This window comes from Columba livia, chromosome 1 (assembly GCF_036013475.1).
Source record: "Columba livia isolate bColLiv1 breed racing homer chromosome 1, bColLiv1.pat.W.v2, whole genome shotgun sequence".
NCBI lineage: Eukaryota > Metazoa > Chordata > Aves > Columbiformes > Columbidae > Columba > Columba livia.
In genome coordinates, this window is record NC_088602.1 from 210,865,231 (window position 1) to 210,886,728 (window position 21,498).

General features: G+C 48.3%; 1 protein-coding gene and 1 long non-coding RNA gene across 2 annotated transcripts in view; both read right to left on the reverse strand.

Moving 5' to 3' along the window:
* Window positions 1–21,498, reverse strand: part of AHCYL2 (adenosylhomocysteinase like 2) — a 101,219-nt gene that overhangs the window by 60,772 nt on the left and 18,949 nt on the right. The gene's annotated exons all lie outside the window — the stretch shown is intronic.
* LOC135578257 (uncharacterized) overlaps window positions 9,621–21,498 on the reverse strand; it is a 30,343-nt gene continuing 18,465 nt past the window's right edge. The window contains exon 2 of the long non-coding RNA XR_010469740.1: window positions 9,621–21,392. This is a non-coding gene — a long non-coding RNA (uncharacterized LOC135578257). The remainder of the gene's footprint in view (window positions 21,393–21,498) is intronic.

The window sequence follows — 21,498 nt, forward strand, 5'->3', positions numbered from 1 at the left end:
AAACCTTCTTTCATCCGTATTTGGAGAAGGATAAATTGATTTAGAGAAAAATACACATAAATATATATATATATATATATATGTAAATAACAAATGCAAACTACTCTATGATTGTGATTTTTACCTTTCCACAGCAAAACCCCCAAAAGTTTTGCTTCTTGTCAATAAATCCCTTCTATCAATTAAAGAGAAACTGCAGATTTATCTTTGCACCCCCTGTTCTGCCAGCAGCCCCTTTATCCCTTCTCCTTTCTCCCCGTCCAATTACCGTCATTACAGCACGGCTTTAATTGCCCCCCCACGGGAGGACCCGCCAGCAAATTCAATGAGTTTCTGCTGTCCCAACACAACCCAGTTTGGGTTCCTGGGGCTGGATGGGGTTTGTTCTTTGGAGGAACACAGAGAATCTCACTGAAGCAGCAACAGGATGACTCTTGCTTGTCCTGGTTGCCATAATGCAGAATTATATATATATATATGTATATATTTACCCAAAGACGGACACGTGCGGCCTCTGGCAGACGCTCCAAACGCGGCGGGCGCAGCTGATTTTTAAGCAAGGCCTCGTTGCCAGAGTGACAAGCGGACGCGATCGCAGAGCTCAGACACTAACACTGCCCATGAAAAATGAATAAACCATAAACGGCATTTATTATAGATGGCCCAAGGGGACACCCCGTGCGAGATGAGACGTCGGCGCCGTAAATCTTGAATGAACCAACAGGATATTCTGCATTCAGGCACTGCAAACACCGTCTCGTGTTTCCCAAACGCCATTGCCGCCACGCACAATTAACACAGGCGCAATAATTGGCTTAAGGGAGCTCTAATGACATTTTTAAGCCGTTTAACCTGCACTCCTGCGGTTTAACCAGCGATAATCCCCACGGGTGGGCAGCCACCAGTGCCTCACCCACGTCCATGTGCCATCGCCCCTCGTGTCCACAGAATCACAGGATCCCGGAATGTGAGGGGTTGAAGGGCCCTGGAAAGCTCACCCAGCGCAATCCCCCCAGGGAGCAGGAACACCCAGATGAGGTTACACAGGAAGGTGTCCAGGCGGGTTGGAATGTCTGCACAGAAGGAGACTCCACAACCCCCCTGGGCAGCCTGGGCCAGGCTCTGCCACCCTCACCAGGAACAAGTTGCTTCTCATATTTAAGTTGCTCACTTGCTCTTCTCGGTGACAACCAGGGACAGGACAAGGGGCAATGGGTGCAAACTGGAACACAAGTGGTTCCACTTAAATTTGAGAAGAAACTTGTTCCTGGTGAGGGTGGCAGAGCCTGGCCCAGGCTGCCCAGGGGGTTGTGGAGTCTCCTTCTGTGCAGACATTCCAACCCGCCTGGACACCTTCCTGTGTAACCTCATCTGGGTGTTCCTGCTCCATGGGGGGATTGCACTGGATGAGCTTTCCAGGGCCCTTCACCCCTGACACTCTGGGATCCTGTGATTCTGTGTGAAAATCAAACCCAAATTAAACTAAAAATCAAACTAAAACAAAACTCAAAATCAAGTTAAAACGCAAAGTTTCTAATTCTAAGGCCAGGACAGTTGTTTTCTGGCCTGCAGTGGAAATTAAGACCTATAAGGTTGAAATGAGATAATATCCTTGTTGGAAAGCTCCGAGCAAAGCTCACGCTGCTCCAGCTGAGCGATACACAACATTTCACAGACGGGTTTGGAAAATTGTCTCTTTTTTTCTTGAATTTCAATAAACTCCCAAGATGGTATCACTGGGCAGCAGGATTCCGCAGAGCAGAAAAGGGATGAAAAAGGAAAATGAAATTCTGAATGAAAGGAGCCTGTTCCTGCCCTGCGGTCCCTCCGGTCCCATCTCACGGTTGTTCGCGTCCTCTCCAAATACGGGTCACAGAACCCACAATCACCAGTGAAATCCCGGCCACGAGGCTGGCGGGTCAACGAAGGTGCTGAAGTTGTAATTAGAGGAGTTGCTGATGTGTTAAAGAGTTCAACTTGTGATTATTTTTATCGGGAAATACAGCACCGCACAGGATTTCTGGTTAAAAGACGCAGCTATTACAGGTTTGCTGGAGCAAAATGCTAAAGCGTGTGTTCTCATCAAAACTGGGATGCATTTTCTCTACTGTTATTCAAATAAAGGCTGCGAGCGGAGGAGCAATCGCTGCCTCGTCTTCCTGCCCCACGGACAATGAGTTCTCCGCGCAGCCCGAACCGGGAACTCGGCGCCGGGCGGTTCTTCCCAAGGGTTTGCCCGGGACGAGGGGCAGGAATAGTGTGGGCGTTGAGCTGGCAGAGATCCTCGGATACGAGCGTTTCACGGCTGTGAGGGGAATTGAGTCACGTGCGCCAGCGATGGGTTTGAGTTCTGCAGCGGAGATTGCTGCTGGAAAAAATACCAGGCGCTAAGCGTTGGTTTTAACGAACCGATGATTCAAAAGCGTCTTCCGCAAAACACAATGGCCTAATAATCAGAAAAATACAACCCTTTGCTGCATTGGTGTTTCCCGATACTCTAGCATCAATGAACCTGAGTATTATGGAATAGTTTGGGTTGGAGGGAACTTCCCAGCTCCCCCAGTGCCACCCCTGCCATAGGCAGGGACATCTGCACCAGCTCAGGTTGAGGTTGGGTTGAGGATGACGTTGGGTTGGGGAGGTTGAGCTTGAGTTCATAGAATCACAGAAGGGTTTGGGTCGGAAAGGACATCCAAGGGTCACCCAGTGCCACCCCTGCCATGAGCAGGGACATCTTCACCAGCTCAGGTTGAGGTGGGGCTGAAGTTGGGTCAAAGAGGTTTAAGAGGTTGAGGTTGAGTTGGGGAGGTTGAGTTGAAGAGGTTGAGGTTGGGTTCATAGAATCATAGAAGGGTTTGGGCTTGAAGGGACATTGAAGGCTCACCCAGTGCCACCCCTGCCACGAGCAGGGACATCTTCAGCAGCTCAGGATGAGGTTGGTTTGAGGATGAAGCTGGGTTGAGGAGCTTGAGGTCGAGTTCACAGAATCATAGACAGGTTTGTGTTGAAGGGACCTCCCCAGCTCCCCCAGTGCCCCCCTGCCATGAGCAGGGACATCTTCAGCAGCTCAGGTTGCTCAGAGCCCCGTCCAGCCTGGCCTGGGATGTCTCCAGGGATGGGGAGTTTTCCAATTTTTAGGCCAGACACGAACTTACAGCCAAAGCCTCTGATCAGGACCATGAGCAGGAGCGCTCTGTCCGCAACATCACCACCATAAGCACAAGAGCTTTGACAGCCCCCTTTCATTTTAATGTGGTTTTCATGCTTAATCCCCAACTTTATTTCAAGGCAGGTGAGAAGAAAAAGGCGCCATCTAGCACTCCTTGCAGTACTTAAAGGGAATTATAAGAAAGATGGGGACAGGCTTTTGAGCAGGGCCTGTTGTGACAGGACAAGGGGGGATGGTTTTAAACTAAAAGGGGAGATTCAGGAGAAACTGTTGGCCCTGAGGGTGGTGAGAGCCTGGCCCAGGTTGGCCAGAGAGGTGGTGGCTGAACCATCCCTGGAGACATCCCAGGCCAGGCTGGACGGGGCTCTGAGCACCCTGAGCTGGTGAAGATGTCCCTGCTCATGGCAGGGGGAACTGGGGGAGCTTTGAAGGTCTTTCCAACCCAAACCCTTCTGAGATGCTACAAACCCAACCTCAACCTCTTCAACTCAACCTCCCCCACTCAACCTCTTCAACCTCCCTGGCCCAACTTCAACCCCACCTCAACCCGAGCTGGTGCAGATGTCCCTGCCCATGGCAGGGGTGGCACTGGGGGAGCTGGGAAGGTCCTTCCAACCCAAACCATTGTGACTGAAGTTAAAACCAACTACATTAGGTTGTTGACTCTAAAAAATCAAGTGTACTATCAATACGATAATACATTTCCTTTCCTGTAGTCACCTTCTGCAATGCAGCAAGACTCTCAAAGTGAAAAACAAAGTCCCCATGGAACCTGTTTGTCTAAGGAACGTACGGCATGAAGGTGGCTCCTGGAGTTCAGACATCCCCCAGGCAGTTACGGCTCAATCAGGTGCTGCCGCTGTTATTTCAGCTCCCGGGAGTGCTGGGCGGATTGAGATCTCGCTGCCCATCGCAGCGGGTGCATGACCCCGAGGATCCATTTCCACACGTCAACACGGGACGGCTGCATTACACGCTTGGAAAAAAATATATCAGTAGAGCTCTTCTGGCTCTTGTAGGTAATTCCCCTAACGCTCCATGCAGCAGAATTATCGCACACTTGGTTGAACATACAAGGGGATAAAGTGATGTGAAAAACCAAAGGTTTTGTGCTGTTCTCACACCCCCAAGAGAGCAACAGTCAGACTTAAAAGCCCTCACGAGACGCAAAACACTCCGAATATATTCACATCTGAAACTATTTTCAGCTTTTATACCCACTTAAAACTAAACGCATATAATAAAAATAGCAATAATAATAAAGATAATAAGCGAAGCTTCACTGGTTCTGCACATCTTGCGTTTCAGCGGAAGAATTTTGAGTCCTTTTCCAGAGCTTTCCCTAATCCTGCAGTCGCCTCAAATCTGGGTTCTGTCCCCCCTATCTACTAATGCATATACAATTATGACAAGAAATCACTACAAAAATCAAACAGGTGCTTCACATATTGGTTCTTAAACAATAAATCTTAGTCTCTGCAGCCTGCCCAGGGAAATATTGCTGGGATGTTCCTAATGTGATTTAATCAAAATGAGCGAAAGTGATTTCTGGAGTAGATTATTCCTGAAGTCGTTCATGCTGCCACACGGCCAAAATGAAGTATCGACATCCCTGGATCAAGTATCAGGCCCTGAGACGTTCGGGGGAACAATTCCAGTCCCTGGCGGGATCTGGAGCCTTTATAACAGCAGCGGATTTGGGAACAGCGCACAGGAACACGGCGAATTAACATGCATGGCAAGAGCTGCAGCATTAGTCACATTCTGCGTGAGAACGGGATATTAACTAGAATATCTAAGAAAAAAAACCTGTACGCAGCTGCTGCTGCTTTATCCGGCCAAAATCCTCTAGATTCTTGTCTCTTAAAAAAAAAAATAATGTGGGTATTTTATATAAGCATAGAATTCTGAAACCTCCATCATTTTAAGGCTTTTAGAATTTCGAGTCTTATGGATTAAATGGGTGGATCGATGGAATAACTGGAGGGATCTTCTTGTGATAAATGTTGGTGTTTTGCAGAGGGGTGACAGGAGGCGACTCCTGCCCGGCACCGGCTCGGTGACAGCCTTGGTTCTCCTAAAATCACCAAACCTGGAGGAAAACGAGCAATGCCGCTCGCTGCTGCTGAGCCCAGCCTGTGGTGAGCAACAGATCCCCCACCACAGCCTTACGGAAACAGCCCAAATGCATCAGCCCCTCTTAGAAGCATCCAGTCACCTTGGCTGGAAAAGCCCCTCAAGGTCATGGAGTCCAAGTACAACCCAGCCCAGCACTGCCCCATGTCCTGAGAACCTCATGTCCGTCTGTCCAGCCCTCCAGGGCTGGTGACTCCAGCACTGCCCTGGGCAGCCTGTTCCAATGCCCCACAGCCCTTTGGGGAAGAAATTGTTCCCACATCCAACCTCAACCTCCCCTGGCGCAACTTGAGGCCGTTTCCTCTGCTCCTGGCGCTTGTTCCTGGGGAGCAGAGCCCGACCCCCCTGGCTCCAAGCTCCTTTCAGGCAGTTCAGAGATCAGAAGGTCTCCCCTCAGCTCCTGTTCTCCAGCTGAACCCCCAGGTCCCTCAGCCGCTCCATCACACTTGTGCTCCAGCCCCTCACCAGCTCCGTTCCCTTCTCTCCACTCGCTCCAGCACCTCAAGGCCTTTCTTGGCGTGAGGGGCCCAGAACTGCCCCAGGATTGGCGGTTTGTCCTCCCCAGGTCCCAGCACAGGGACGGTCACTGCCCTGGGCCTGCTGGCCACACCAGTGCTGGTCCCAGCCAGGATGCTGGTGGCCTCTTGGCCACCTGGGCACACGCTGGCTCATGTTCAGCCGCTGGCACCAACACCCCCAGGGCCTTTTCCAGCCGCTCTTCCCCAGCTGCAGCGTCCATGGGGTTGTTGTGATCCAAGTGAATCACCTGAAAATCTATAAAAAAGAGCTCTTTCAGGATCACAGCTAAAGGGATATCTTAAATACACATCAGGGAACAAGCTGTCAGGCTGTGAAAAATGTACAATTTGGCAGTTTAATAAACTACAACAGTTCCAGCAATCAATCCGTCTGCACCTTCCTCTGGCAAAACCTTTCCCGAGGAGGAGGAGGAGGGGAAGAGCCTTTCGCAGTCCACGTGCCCGACTTGAAAAGCTTCAGAAATGTTCCTCATCTGCCTGCAAAATGACGCTTTCTCAGGCACTAATCACCAGAAGTGTCTCTCGGTTCCATTAGTTGTGAATACATGCACAAGTGGCAGTGCCAGAGTGCTTTGTTCTAGCTGCTGGGGGATAATAACTGAAACAAAAGAAACCAAAACAGAATGAAGCTCAGCACATCCTTTACAGCCTCCCTGATCATTAAACACCGGATGCTGAACATGGTTTGGTTTTCCAATAGGGCACGTTACCCTCAGTAATGTTAACATATAAACCTTGATCACAACAAACATACCCATCATTTTCCCCACCCTCAACGTTTAAAACCTCATGTCACTGAACAAAATCGCCTTTTTCTTCCCTTATTTTTGGATGTGTTTTTATTCGACTGCTCCTACAATCATTAGAGCTTTCCTTTGATAATTGTAATGGATTTTACCGTCCCTTGGGTTCCGCCTTGTTTCCTGTCATACAGCCTGACACGTGTTCCGTATTTCCTCAGAAAACAGTATCTGTTTAAGCACTATCAATAAATAGATTTCAAGACTCCGTCTCTGCTTTTAACGGGCAGCTAAACTTCCTCTTGGCCAAATTGCTCCGTTCTTCACATTTTGTGGCAATAAACGGATATTTTTGCAAGAAAACGCAAATCTTCGGGAGTTTTCAGGGCTTGTTGTGAACCTGAGCCCTTTACACGAGGTGACACGAGGGATCACGAGCTGAAGGTCACATCCGTCACCACCTTGAGCGGCGTTTCCTGAGAGCGCGCTGGGAAACGGGATTTAATCACTAGGGCAGCAGCAAACTGGAAAGGAGCCATTAACAGAGCAAAACTCCTCAGTGACGCCGGCTCTGACAAAGAATGTCCAGGCATTTCAACGTACCCACCGAGATAATGGAAGGAAAAGCCTCCAGAAGCAGGTGTGGGTGGGCTTCAACAGAAAAAGAAATGGAAGCCTAGTGAAAAGCCCAAGTTAATGGAGAATGTGGGAAGAGACAATCGCGACTGCCTCTGCACAAAAAGGTTAATAGCGGAGCCATTTGGAACCCCAGCAAGTTTCTGTCTATAATTTTCGTGAGAATAGAATGCGTCTGACATTTATCGGCTCGACTAATGTTCGCACTCGGGATAAAAGACTTGCGGAGTCATTCGAGGTCTCCAAGTTAAAAAAGAGAAAGGCTGAACTATCTGTAATACAGGAAACAAGGCAAGAGTTCTACGCAAATATCGCTACGTAAATATTTGAGATGAAAACTGAAGTAAATGTAGCTCATGGCCCTCAAAATGTTCTTCCATCTCTAGGAGGGAAGCGCAGAAGCATCTCAACACACACGGATCTTCAAGGTCCCTTCCACCCCAAAGCACTCCGTGATTCTATGATGGGGCATCGACCACCCAGAGAGGTGGCTGAACCATCCCTGGAGACATCCCAGGCCAGGCTGGACGGGGCTCTGAGCACCCTGAGCTGCTGAAGATGTCCCTGCTCATGGCAGGGGGACTGGGGGAGCTGGGAAGGTCCCTTCAACACAAACCCTTCCAAGATGCTACAAATCCAACCTCAACCCAACCTCCCGCACTCAACCTCAACCTCTTCAACCTCCTGGACCCAACTTCAACCTCACTTCAACCTCCTCAGCCTGAGCTGGTGAAGATGTCCCTGCTCATGGCAGAGGGGGAACTGGGGGTGCTGGGAAGGTCCCTTCAACAAAAACCCTTCCAAGATGCTACAAACCCAACCTCAGCCTCTTCAACTCAACCTCCCACACTCAACCTCAACCTTTTCAACCTCCTTGACCCAACTTCAACCCCACCTCAACCTCCTCATCCTGAGCTGCTGAAGATGTCCCTGCTCATGGCAGGGGTGGCACTGGGGGAGCCTTGAATGTCCTTTCCAACCCAAACCCTTCTGTGATTCTATGAACTCACCCTCCCCAACCCAACCTCATCCTCAACCCAACTTCAACCTGAGCTGCTGCAGATGTCCCTGCCCACGGCAGGGCTGGCACTGGGTGACCTTTGAAGGTCCCTTCCAACCCAAACTATTCAATGATATTATTATTTTATTATTTCAGAAACTTGCATGAAAATCTGGAAGATCTGTGCCAAGAACAGTACAATGAGATACCTGAGCTCAGTTGAGATCCCACCAGAGACCTCAGATGATGGACCCATGATAGGCGACGCTTCTATCGGCTCAAACCACCCAGGAAACCACTGGCCCTACCTGGATGTGGTTCTGCTTATGCAACATTAGAAGCCGAATTTAAATGCGGTGAATAGAGATATCACAAAAGACGGTTAAGACACATCGTAAATAGGAACGCGGACGCAATTCCCTTCAGATCTGCAGAACCTCCAGGTCAGAGGTTTAATTAAATCAGGTTGGGTATATCGACAAATGGTTCCAGGGAAGCCAGTGTGCACAGCCGGAGTTCCGGCAGATTATTTGGGGTATATTGGTATAAAAGCTGCCAGGTTTTCTTTAATTTATTCTTAGGTGAACTTCATTAGACACGGGCAGATAGAGAAGCCAACTTGCTGCATGTCAGTTATTGTCCGAGAGCTTAAATCGAGCAAACGAAATCAAAAGAATCCACCCAATTTCACTGGTGCTACGGCAGATCATAACAGGCACTGTGAGCTAACAACCCTTTGCAGTGTTTCCATTTACAAATATATACGGCCCTTTTACAAGGACCCCTTTCAAAATCTGGGATTGGGCTTTTAATATAAACTGGACTGAGCCAGATTAAAGATTTGCCCCCAAAAGGCCGACATGAACTGAGTTCAAAGTCAAGCTCGCATTCATGCTCATTCTTTTCAAAATTACATATACATTAAAAAAACAATCGTGTATTGTTTACAGCAACAAGGCAGCTGGTAGACGCCAGGAGCAAATGAGATGAATTAGACGGTCTTTAGATGCAAACCATGGCGAAGCTGAAGCCAAAAGGAAAAGGAATCCTACCACTTCACCTGAAAGCACTCATTACAGCAGCAATCGCATGAAGTTCATGCAAGAATACACCACGTTCCCCTCCCACGGCTTCTCCCAGCATTTCCACCAAGCGGCACTCGTCCGTATTCCGGGGGCTGGGACTATCACGTCCATTCTGTGGAAGGATCCCTAGAACTTAGGGCTGCGTTTTCGGAAGGGATTTCAGCACCTGAGCCAAGTCACTGGTTCAAAAGCACAGAGAGAACCCACCTTGCAGGGAACGAGCTGCCCGTTCCCTCCTCTGGCTTCGCACAGAGACTAAAAGCAGCTTAAACAGCTGGTGTCCTAATCCTTGGAGGAAAGGAACAGTAATAACCATTGTTTAACAATAGCGGCGCTGATTTATTATTTAAGAGCTGTGAACAAAGCCAAGCTGCAAAGGTATTTCCAGATTTTATCTAATTGGAAAAAATGAAGCAGTACTAGAGTGACTTTTAAAACTTAATACAGAACTAATCAGCAGCCTCAACGCTTCCCTTCCAAAGCAGCTCAAACCGCTTCTCACCCCCATTGTTGGTGATTTGTGGAGAGGAGCCCTGGGCGTGGGCAGCTCAGAGCTAATTACAGCAGCTCTTAATTACACCCGCTCCAAGCTCTTGTTCATTGGATGGGGCTGCAGCGAGACCTTCACCAGCCACTTGCAACACCAGGTTGGTAAAGTTTGGTGCAAAAACTCCACTCGTTGTCAGCCCAGAAAAACCAGCCCAGGCTTTGGTCACGTCCAGCGCAAGGTTCTTCCATCAGCTTAAGTCTTTAGGATCCACCACAATGTAAAAATACTACTCTGTATTGAGAGGCATAATGAAATTGGCCAAATCCTTTAACAAAACACATTTGTGGTTTGTCCAAGGCGCTCAAATCGTATGAATGGGCTATAACCCAGACCCCAAACTCTACACACACATATATGTGGAATATCAAAAGCTGGTTGCGACAGTTCATCTCTGGATGTTTTCTCATTAACCGAGACACGTTCCCTGTCCTAGAGCCGCGCTCCATTCATCGCTGCTCCAGATTCCTCTGGAAAAGAGAGTTTGAGGGGCCTCTTAGCACTCATCTCCAGCCTCACCCTAGAAATCAGTTGATGTTCAAGACCCAGACTGACTTTGTCTTCCCCACCTGATGAAGAACCATTTCTTACTTGGACCAATAACTTGAAAAGAGGTTTTCCAGCCACAGTTTTTACTAGTAGGCAAAATATCGTAAAGATGCTTGGAGTACGAAAAGAAAGGCACTTCTTACCCAGCCCAAAGCTCACCTGGATTCTCTCTTTGCCAGCTCATTTCCTCCTCATTTCTCTTAACTAAAGAAAAGGGGGAAGGATTCACACGTCCAGGTGACTTTTCAGACTCGGATCCTTGCTACCGGACGTTGTTCATCCACAGCCTCAACTCCCGCACCCCGTTGAACCCCTGACTTCCAGCCACACTTCACAGATGTAATGTTCACTCCACAAAGGTGTTTTGTCCAGATGGTTTAGCACAATAACACCAATAATGTCTTGAGTTAAAGTGAAAAGCAGCCCTTAATTGTCTCTGCTCTCATGGAACAAGTGATGGCACGAGAGAAACGGCCTCAAGTTGCACCAGGGGAGGTTGAGGTTGGATGTGGGAACAATTTCTTCCCCAAAGGGCTGTGGGGCATTGGAACAGGCTGCCCAGGGCAGTGCTGGAGTCACCAGCCCTGGAGGGTTGAAAAGGTGTTTAGACGAGGTTCCCAGGGCCATGGTGTAGTGCCAGAGTTGTTAAGTTACAATTGGGAACAGGCAATGCACTTTAAAATTTGCTTTACCTTCATAAAAAGTGACTTAAATGCAGAAGAGCTCAAACGCTGGTGTCACTGGCCAAGCCACTGCATGGCAGCTGGAGCCGCTGATCCTCACGGGTCCCTTCAACCCGACCTGTTCTGGGGTTCAGCAGATGTGCCACCTTTTCAGATACCGAACAATTCTTCAAAGTGCTAGAGGAGAAGCTGCTTTTTACACCTTGCTTTTATACTCTGGGTCCTCAGACCAGGGCAAAGCGCTAAAAAGCTTCGTGAAACTTGTTCCAACGGCACTTCACGTTCTGAATCCTGACAGACGTCAGATGTTTGCTACAGCGGACACAAAATCTATTCGACTTTACGGTTTTCCTTTGGTTAATCTGAAGTGAATTGAGGCGAGGAGCAGAGAGCACCGTGGGCTACGCCTCCAAGCGCTGGGTTTTGTCAACCAGCAGAAGCAAAACTGCAAAGTATCACAAGCAGATTTCAAAGTTAACGAAGAAGCAAATCCTTCCTAAAGCCGTTTACTCGTGTTTGTAGATAACGATCTCGCTGCCCGCGTTTCAGCTCAATTATCCTTTTGAACACGCTCTTTGTTGCCACATTAAAAAAAAACATAAATGCTTTTAAAAATATTAAACTATTCTATAGCAAAGGGCAAGTTTTATGGTTAAGGCACGGGAACACGCAAAGGGTTATTTAGGAGAGGTTGGTGCTGAAGAATGTGCCCAGAAGTTACGTTTATGGAGGAGATTCCGCGTCTCGGTGCTCGAAGGTTCTGCCACAATATCCCCACAAGGTGAGCAGGTGAAATCCAGCACCTTTTTAATCCATTGCTGTAAAACAAGCATCAATTAGAGCAATTCCCGTTAATCCACATCCTCGTTCTGCTTGCGCTGCCAAAGCTGTTGAGAAACCAACAGGGTGAGTTGGGTAACACCAAGTGAGCCCTTTCCCTCAAGGGGGATTTGCTTAAAGTCATCGCTACGAAATGCAGAAGCAACAACCGTATTTTCGCCACGACTAATTTAAATAAACACATTAACAAAATCTTTGGATGATAGAATGGGAGCGAAAGCAAAAATGTTAATTTCTCAATTTTCTCCTGGCAAAAAGGGAATCACAGAATCCCAGACTGGCTGGGGTTGAAGGGACCTCTGGAGATCATGCAGTCCAACCCAGCTGCTCCCGCAGGGTCCCAGAGCAGATCACACAGGTGGGTCCAGGGGGTTTGAATGTCTCAGAGGAGACTCCACACCCGCTCTGGGCAGCCTGGGCCGGGCTCTGGCACCTCCCAGCAAAGCAGCGCCAGGAGCAGAGGAAACGGCCTCAAGTTGCGCCAGGGGAGGTTGAGGTTGGATGTGGGAACAATTTCTTCCCCAAAGGGCTGTGGGGCATTGGAACAGGCTGCCCAGGGCAGTGCTGGAGTCACCAGCCCTGGAGGTTGGACAGACAGACACGAGGTTCTCAGGACATGGGGCAGGGACAGGGGTGGGTTATGGGGACTCTATGATCTTGAGGGGCTTTTCCAACCCAAATGGTTCCGTGATAGATGTGGACTGTATTCAGTTCTCATCAGCAGTCCCCTTGGACTTGGTTTACAGGTGGACTTGGCAATGTTGGGTTAACGGTTGGACTCAACAATCTTAAAGGTCTTTTCCAACCAAAATGATTCTATGATTCTATGATGATGAGCTCTCTGTCTTCCACAAGACCAGAAAAGAACTGGTTGGATCTTTACCTAGGAAACTTCGTATATTCAACCTCAACAGCTACCGGCTTTGGGTGATGTGTTGCTGCACATGTGAGATGGTTGGACTTGATCATCTTAAGGGTCTTTCTCAACCAAAACAATTCTATGATTCTAAGTCTTTACGAGTAATTAACACACTACTCACAGAATCTCAAAATGTGTTTGTCACTCGAGTTACGCACTTGCCAACAATATTAGTTACATTTATCTAAATCATCCACCGAGTTTGTTTTCATCTTCATCCGCCTTTAGCACCACAGTTGTGTTATAGGGTGGTTCTGTAATTCAGATGCTGCTGTGTAGGTGCACGAGTGGGGTTTTAACGGGGTTTTAACAGCACAAACCCAGATACCAAATAAGCCCCAACCCCAAACGGTCCTCTCCAACAAAAGGATTGACGGCACCAAATCCCATCAAATATTCCTTGGAGAATCCCAGGCGGAACTTCAGACACGCCGGCAGCGGGCTGGGGAGCACACCGAAGAAAAGGATCGAGCCCCTAAATCCGATTTGATGTTTTATAGGGAGCTGATAAGCAAACCCGGCGCTGTCAGAGCAGACGGCGTTCCTGCACCAGCTGGACCCGCCGAGGGATGAGGTTTTGTGGCCAAATATCATAAAACCTGCTGGCTGATAGCAATGAGAGGAAAAACCACTGAAGCCCCGGGTTTTGCTGCGTTAGAAACATCACTTGTGTATATATTCCGTGGCTTATTCTGCTATTATTTTCCCAAAAGCCCACCACAGCGTCAAGTAGCCTTTTGAAAGGGTTAACACTGCTGAAATGCCGAAACAAATGCAGCTCACGCAGCCTCCGTGCTCTAAGCTCCGATTCATCACCTCCAATGTACGATATGGATGCGAAACGTTTACCGAACAGTCTTTGGTGAACCCAGAACTGCGGATTCATCACACTCACAATGATAAATGGTGTCTTCTGGCAGGGAGCTAATACAGGATAATACCTCGTCCACTGCAGCAGCTCTTACTCAAATAAAATACAATGGACAGCGAGATCTTGCACAATCTTCTCCCTCTAATAGTTAAAGCGAAGGCTGGGGTGACGCTGGGCCCTAAATGAGCCTCCGTGGGACGAAATGAGAAGCACCCTGGAAAAATAAAGACAACCCAAAGAGTTTTCCTATCCAGAGCACAGCCTGTTCATCTGCTCCGGTCTTCTACGCTTTTTAGAGGTGAAAAAGATGAGGGAATAGAGTGCACTATGAGCCAGTTTGCTGATGACACCAAGCTGGGAAGAGTGGTGACACTGGAAGCTGTGCTGCCATCAGAGACCTGGACAGGCTGGAGAGCTGGGCAGGGAAAATGTAATGAAATAGAACAAGGGCAAGTGTAGAGTCTTGACACAATATTCCAGGTGTGGTCTCCCCAGGGCAGAGCAGAGGGGCAGGAGAACCTCTCTGACCTACTGACCACCCCCTTCTAACCCACCCCAGGTACCATTGGCTTCCTGGCCACAAGGGCCCAGTGCTGGCTCATGGTCACCCTGCTGTCCCCAGGACCCCCAGGTCCCTTTCCCCTACACTGCTCTCTAATAGCTCATTCCCCAACTTACACTGGAACCTGGGGTTGTTCTACCCAGATTCAAGACTCCACACTTTCCCTGGTTATATTTCATGACATTTTTCCCTGCCCTTAGAACACGAAGGCAGTGCTTAAGCTCTTCTTCCCTTTCTCCAACCGAACTATGGATGCCGCAGGATGGAAATCGCCACATCCCTGAGCTTTGCAGCAATTGTTCAACGTTTATTAAAAACTCAACACTCAGACCCCCCCAGCGACACCGTTTCCAGGCTCTCAACACAGTCACCTCCACCCTACAGCCAAGATTTCTTAGAGCAGGTGATATTAACAATTCTGCTGCGGTTAAACCCCAGAGTTAAAAACAAGCACATTTCTGTCCTTTTCTTGCGTTTGCACCATTTCAAGACACAAAGTTTATGCTGACGCAGAGTTTGCTGGAAAGATGTAGGAAAGAAATGAACATTGGAGAAACCCCCGGCTCATCAGCATGAGGTTCATTTAAAGAAAATCAGCTGCTACAAAGCAGGTAGAAAATAAACATTAAACTCATTGGCCTTTCTATCTTCATTCACATCCTCTCTCCAGGTTGACTTTGCACTCTGTTGCTCGAAGTTTTGTTATTTATCCTTTCAATGTATTTCTGTTACCAAAGAAAAGTGGCCAAAGCCCGTGAAAAAGGATTATTTTGTATTTAAATAGAGGTTTGTCCTTTAAAACGGAAAAGGCGATCAACAGGCTGTTGTGCTGTGTTATTTACTACAGATAATGAGGTTGGTTGTTGGGATTCTGAGCATTCATGGGCATCGCCCCACAACCGGCAGGACCAAGCTGCAATTTGGGGCCAGATCTTCCATTTCCAGCCCTTTTTAAAGCCTCGAAAGCTTTCCCGGCTGTATTCTAGGGCGGAATTTGGCTCCGGTGCTCTGTGCTTCTCAGATCTGTACCGCGTGCCGATGCTTTGAAGACGCTTTGGGGTTGTTTTTACCAGCTACTTACGAAATGGTTTTCACAAAGCTGATTTTCATGAGAGCTTCAGCTCCGGGCTCTACTGACCATAGCTGGAGGGCAGATACACAGCCAGCGTGTACAACAGCGACTGCAGAGCCAGCGGGAACCTTGGGCGAGAAGAGATGCCTAATTTCTTCTTAAAGAAGGTTTACGGCGCGTTTAGAGACTCGTGGAGCCGGGGTTTGCAGTGGAGATGCAGATGGGACCGTCAGAGCCGAGAGCGAAGCAGCAGATGCTGCTGGAACAAAGCGACAAACCTCCCAAAAATATTTGTCTGGAGGATCTGCCAGAGAAACAAAGCAGCTGTAGCTGAAGCGGCTGAAGCTGCAGAGAAGGCCCGTTGCGCTACGTGCTGGTGCGAGCACCAAAAGCTGCTCAAATCAGAGGCTGGAGGGGCTGCTCCTCCATTCTATCCTCAAGTTTGGCAAAGTCCAACGTCTCAGGAATGCGAAGGGCGGCGCTTTGCCGGACATCGGCGGGGACGGGACAAAGGGGAGAGAGGACCATCTCCAGGCTCCAAACCGCCGAAGTGCAGGAGGGAAAAGGAGGAAGGAAAGGGGGAGGAAGGAGGAAGGGAGGAGGGAGGAAGGGAGGAGGGAGGAAGGGAGGAGGGAGGAAGGGAGGAGGGAGGAAGGGAGGAGGAAGGGGGAAGAAAGGAGGAAGAAGGAAAAAGGAGGAGGAAGGAAGGAAAAGGAGGAAGGAAGGAAAAGGAGGAGGAAGGAAGGAAAGAAGGAAGGAAGGAGAAGGAGAAGGAGAAGGAGAAGGAGAAGGAGAAGGAGAAGGAGAAGGAGAAGGAGAAGGAGAAGGAGAAGGAGAAGGAGAAGGAGAAGGAGAAGGAGAAGGAGAAGGAGAAGGAAGGAAAATAAGGAGGAAGGAAGGAAAAGGAGAAAAAAGGGTGAAGGAGGAAAAAAAAGGAGGAAGGAGGAAAGAAAAGGAGGAAGAAAAAGAGTGGGTGGAAAAAAAGAGCGGAGCCATCAGACACGCCACTCCTGGCTGCAATTCTCCAACACCTGCCCCGGTAAAAGCACCTCTTCCCCATGCCAGCTCCTTCCTACAACGCTTCTATTGGGGGAACTTACATATTTTCCCTAAATTCGGAAATAAGAACTCGCTAAGGGCAGAGAAGCTCGTGCTCGTCGCACACCGTGTCCATCTCCAGCAGCACCACCCGCGCCCAAACCTCCAGCATTTCAGCGTCGAGCTGGCTCTTGGAACACGATTCCCGTTTCCTGAGGCCGCAGATGGAGGCGTTTGCTCCGGGAACCCGTCACGTGGTTATTTCCAGACAATAATGATAATAATAATTGCGTTCCCAGGCTTTCGATACTCCAGATTCGAATAACTTGGTTTGGGTGGGCTGGCATTGAAGCAGCTGGTGCCACATCTCCCGGAGCATCCCGAACCCCCCGCTCCAAATCAAATATGTCCTTCCCTCCTCCTCATCGCTTTCATGAAATTGTAATGACCCCGAAGGCCGTTAGGGCTGCGTGTGAAGACAAACGTCTCATAATGAATCCGGCACAACACCAGGACTATTATCTCGCTGTGTTTTGTGCGACCGAGAAGATGCTGTTGGGCCCAAGACTTTGGCAATCACCTTATTTAGGGTTTATTTTCATAAATCACCGCAAGTTTCAAGAAGCAGGCGCGTTTATCACCCACAAACCCCCTGTGATTCCCGGCAGACTCGCTCCTAATTGGAAAATCATTTATGTCCAGAGAAGGAAAAGCAAAGACTTTGTCTTGGCTAATTGCTCCACGGGCTCTTTTAACAATAATTAATGATGATAACCAATATTCGCAAACAAATCCAACAAGAAGCTTTAGAAATCCACAGGTGAATAAAATAACTGGGGTACTATTGGGGATTTATGGAAAAATGGATGATACGGGTTATTCCCAGCGTGGAACATCTTTAAAAAATCATCTCTTGGGTTGGTGGCAACTGGAGACTTTAGAATCATGTAAAGCATTAAATTCCATCTTAATGACAAATATTCACCTGATAAGCGCCAATGGCACTTTAATTGCTGATCCTGACAAGGCCAAAGACTAAAAAATCAACATCAAAACCAACTGGTACTAAGGGCTCCAAAAGTACAAGGAGTAAAGCCCAGATCACTAGAAGCAGAAATTGCCTTTTGCCGGCTAAGAATGTATGTTTTTTCCTAAAAATAAAAGAAAAATCAGATTAAGACACTATGAAAAGATCGATAAGAAGATGGTCAGGCCAGAGCGAGCCTGACCAAGAGGGGAAAATGTAATTTTGGGGTATCAGGAGGTGATGTCTGGGACTCAGGACGCTACAATGAGATTAGGGCTGCGCTAACACCTCAGCAACACTACTGTCCTAAGAATGACTCGGACATGAAGAACATGTATGGAAGAAGTAGAGGAAAATAGAGGAAAATCAGCATGAAGTCATTTATTAAGGTGGTTTCCATCCAGCCACCTCAACCCCGTTCCCATATACACATTTAAGAGTTTCCGGATTGAGTCCAGCCCTGTGCTTTGCACACAATTCCTGATCGTTTTTCAAGGGGGTTTTAACCACGTAATTCCTATGGTTTCTATCCATAGACCGTGCTGGTTCAACCCCAAGCAGAGACACTTGTGGGGGTGACCTTGGTTCCTCCTGTCTCCTAACTGAGGACAATTCTCCTCCGAGAAGCCGCTTCTCGCTGAGGAATCTTGTTCATCCGCTGTGAATGGTACAGTGTTAAATTCAGGCATTCCTTGGCTTTTCAAACGGAGCAATAACACCCAAATGTGTTCCTGCACTTTGCTCCCTTCCACCACTCTGTATTCATGAGAAATGGGCTCCAGCGCAGGGATCTAAATAAATATAAGCTCCAAATGGATCTTATTCCCTGGGGTGAGGCAGCTGGTTGAGGCGGTTCCTGAGCTGTGAGTGGAAACAACCCAGATCTTTGGGTCGGACGTCTTGACCCTGTTCTCCCCATTCCTTGGGAAGTCAGGTCCCCAAAGCCTCCGAAGCTCTGGATCTCCCGTCCCAACTCCCAGTATCCCCCAGCAAAAATTTAAGGCACCTACTCCACCTTAAATCAGCTCAAAGTTACTTTAAGACCCAAATATTAGACATGCTGTGTCTATATCCAAGTAGCCACCCGCGTATCCAAAGCCATAGACAATGCGACTGCTGAATACGAGCAGGGTCCCGGCTGACAAATGACGATGCAAACCTTAGCGGCATTAAAATAAAAGCTCAAATACGCAGCCGTTACTCCGTCTGGCATGGCGGGACGTGCGCGGGTCTCTGCTGGGCGCTCCTTCCACCTGCTGTAGACATTTGATAACCTAGATACATCTTACATGGAGAAAATGACCTAAAGCAACCGATCAGTGAAAGCCTCAGAACAAACATGGGATCAAAATCTTTCCAGCGATTGACTCAGGTTCCACCCTGATGTATTGTGATGCGCTCAAAAGGTGCTTTTAAAGTGGTTTTCTGCTCTTGTTCTCTCTGTTTTATTTGTTTCTGAAATATGTCCTATCACATTTCTTTTCCTCTGGTCAAAACCTCCTCAGAAACTGAGTAAAGACAGTGAAGTTTGACACTTCCAGGACTTCATGTGCATTAAAAAGCCATCTCAGAACCCAGACACAGCCGAACTTCTCCGGGAAGAAGAGGCCAAAGGACACCGTGTGATAAGGAAAACCCGCTATTTCAAAACTGACATTTGCCCGGGATACTTTCCCAGTTCTTTCTGGCACGACTCGAATGGATCTGTCCAGGACCTGCCGTCCTCATTTCGTTGACGAGAGTCGCTTTCCTAATTCGCTGACACTTATGGAGACGCGAGCGGGGAAACCATAAAGACCAGCGTCAAATCACTTCAGGGATACCGTAAATCAAGTTGTGAGGCTGCGCCATCCAATCCAGCCGCTCCGTGGCACCAAAGGGAAAGATTGCTCTTCCTCCTCCTCTTCTCTTGACCATGTGGCAATTGTTCTGCATCTGATAGATCCCTTTCCGAACCCATTCAACTTGTCCAACATTTTTTGCGAGGCTTCCTAGTGAAATGAAGGAGCAAGGAGGGTGTGGAAGCACCAAAGGACGAGGGAGATCTCCTTTGGGCAGCACTAACTCATTGAGAAGATCCAACGGTCTTGCCCAACTTGAAGACAAAGAGGGAAGAAGGTTCTTACCAACACAAAACAATGGTTTTTAGACCCAGATTTCCACCCGAGATCACCATTCCCACCAGAGACTCGGCCAGCGTTTCAACAGCATGTTAAGTTCTTATAAAATGTTGGTGATGTCAATTTAAAGTGCTGGGGTATAAGTTACAGAGGCCAAGACACATCCACTTGTTCACGACACCTCCAACAAGGGCGAGGGATGGACAGTTAGAGGCTGAAACGCATCGAAATGCTTCGCAAAGAAGGTCAAAAGGATGTCTCTATCTCCTGCCATGCCTGCAAAAATCAAAAATAATAAATAGATAGAAACAAAGTTATTCCCAAGCTGAGGAAGTCCAGACAAACCATGGAAAGAGCAGAACTGATCTGACCTCAAAGACAAGCTCATTTGATACAATCCATACGCTTTCATCTCCTGGATGAAGGATGAATTTCAAGGGTTTTTTTTAAATTTTAAACTAAATTCCACTCGCCGCAGGCCCGTGGTCGAGTGTGTGGATGGAGAGCCAGGCTCCCTCCCTCCCGCTCAACAGCGAGACCAAAGCGCCCCTTTAATCAACCGTTCCCTCGGACAAACGACAAGGAGCGGGAAACAAAGAACAAATAAACAAGAGGGAAAAAAGCAGCTCAGAATCCCGACAGCATAAAAAGCCGATTGTCTGGGCTCCGTTTCGGCAGGAAGTTCAGCAGGTCCCCACACACCTACTCGCTTTTGCCACATGGAGATGAGTATTCAAAACTCACGGCCAAAAATCACTTGATGAATCAGAGCATTAATGTCTGAACTCCAGCCCTTCCCTCGTCCACGTTCCTAAAACTACACTTTTGTTGGACTTTTCATGTGATTGAGCAGAGAAGCAGCTTTTCTCGTGTCCTATAACCCGCTCAGACGAGACAACAGAAAACGTAACGTGGAAGTTGCATCATGACGAACGCTCACTGCAAATGCTCCACGTGCCCAGGCGGCCCAGTGACTCACTTGTGGTCATTTTGCTGCAGCTGCTGCAGAGAAACCAGAAAACGTTTCAGCTTGTTTATATTGAAAATAAAAAGTCAAGGAAAATTTCAAAGGAAAGCGCAGGAGGTTCTCGGCATTGAGTTGCCCAGGAGCATCTTTCCTGCGGTGAGCAGATAACCAGATTTCTAACCCCAAAGCCTGCGGACAGTGTGTGGGCACCATCCTCTCTAATCAAAGGGCACGAAACCCTTTAATCCTCCCAGCAAAGCTGCGTACGGCACCGTGTATTCCAGAGGCCAGGCGCCGTCTCCAAGAAACCGAGCCCGCTTTAAGAGAGCCCCACAAAAATTACATTTATAGGCAATAAATTTTAGAACTTCAGAGCTGGAGATGGATGCCAGGCGCTTTTATGGATGTCTGAGTCATCACCAATTTAAAGAAAGAAAAGAAAACTGGTTTAGAACTAATTAAATCCTTTTTCATGGGGGTTGTTCCTTTCTAAAAGCTCAAAGATATTGCGGAACACGGTGCGGGTGGGAGAACACTCCCTCCATGCCCAAATACTCTTTCCTAACCCCTTGGGATACATTCAGCCTTCCCTTGAACTCTCCGGATGGTCAGAAACGAAGCTCGTGTGGGGTTTGTAGGGTCAGTGGAAGAACACGGGAGGGAGAACCCTTGGGTTGGTGTCCAGGAGAAGTCGGACGCGATCCGGAGCAGGGAATGATTCAGCAGAGACACGAGCGTTTCGGGAGGCGGAGCTGGAACGGCACGAGGAGCCGCGGCGGGACACCAGGTGAGAAGTTCTCCTCGAGCATCGAGCGGCTTTCGGTCCCATCCGTCTTGCGAGCACAAACAGCGCCGTACAAATCCAGCACACGATACACGTTCAGACCTGCTCCTGAGAGATAACTGGGATCGTCTCACTTGCTAAATAAGAGGAAGGTAGAGAGAACTAAAGCAATTCAGCCAAGGTTGTCTTAAAACCACAAAATAGCTAAGTTTGG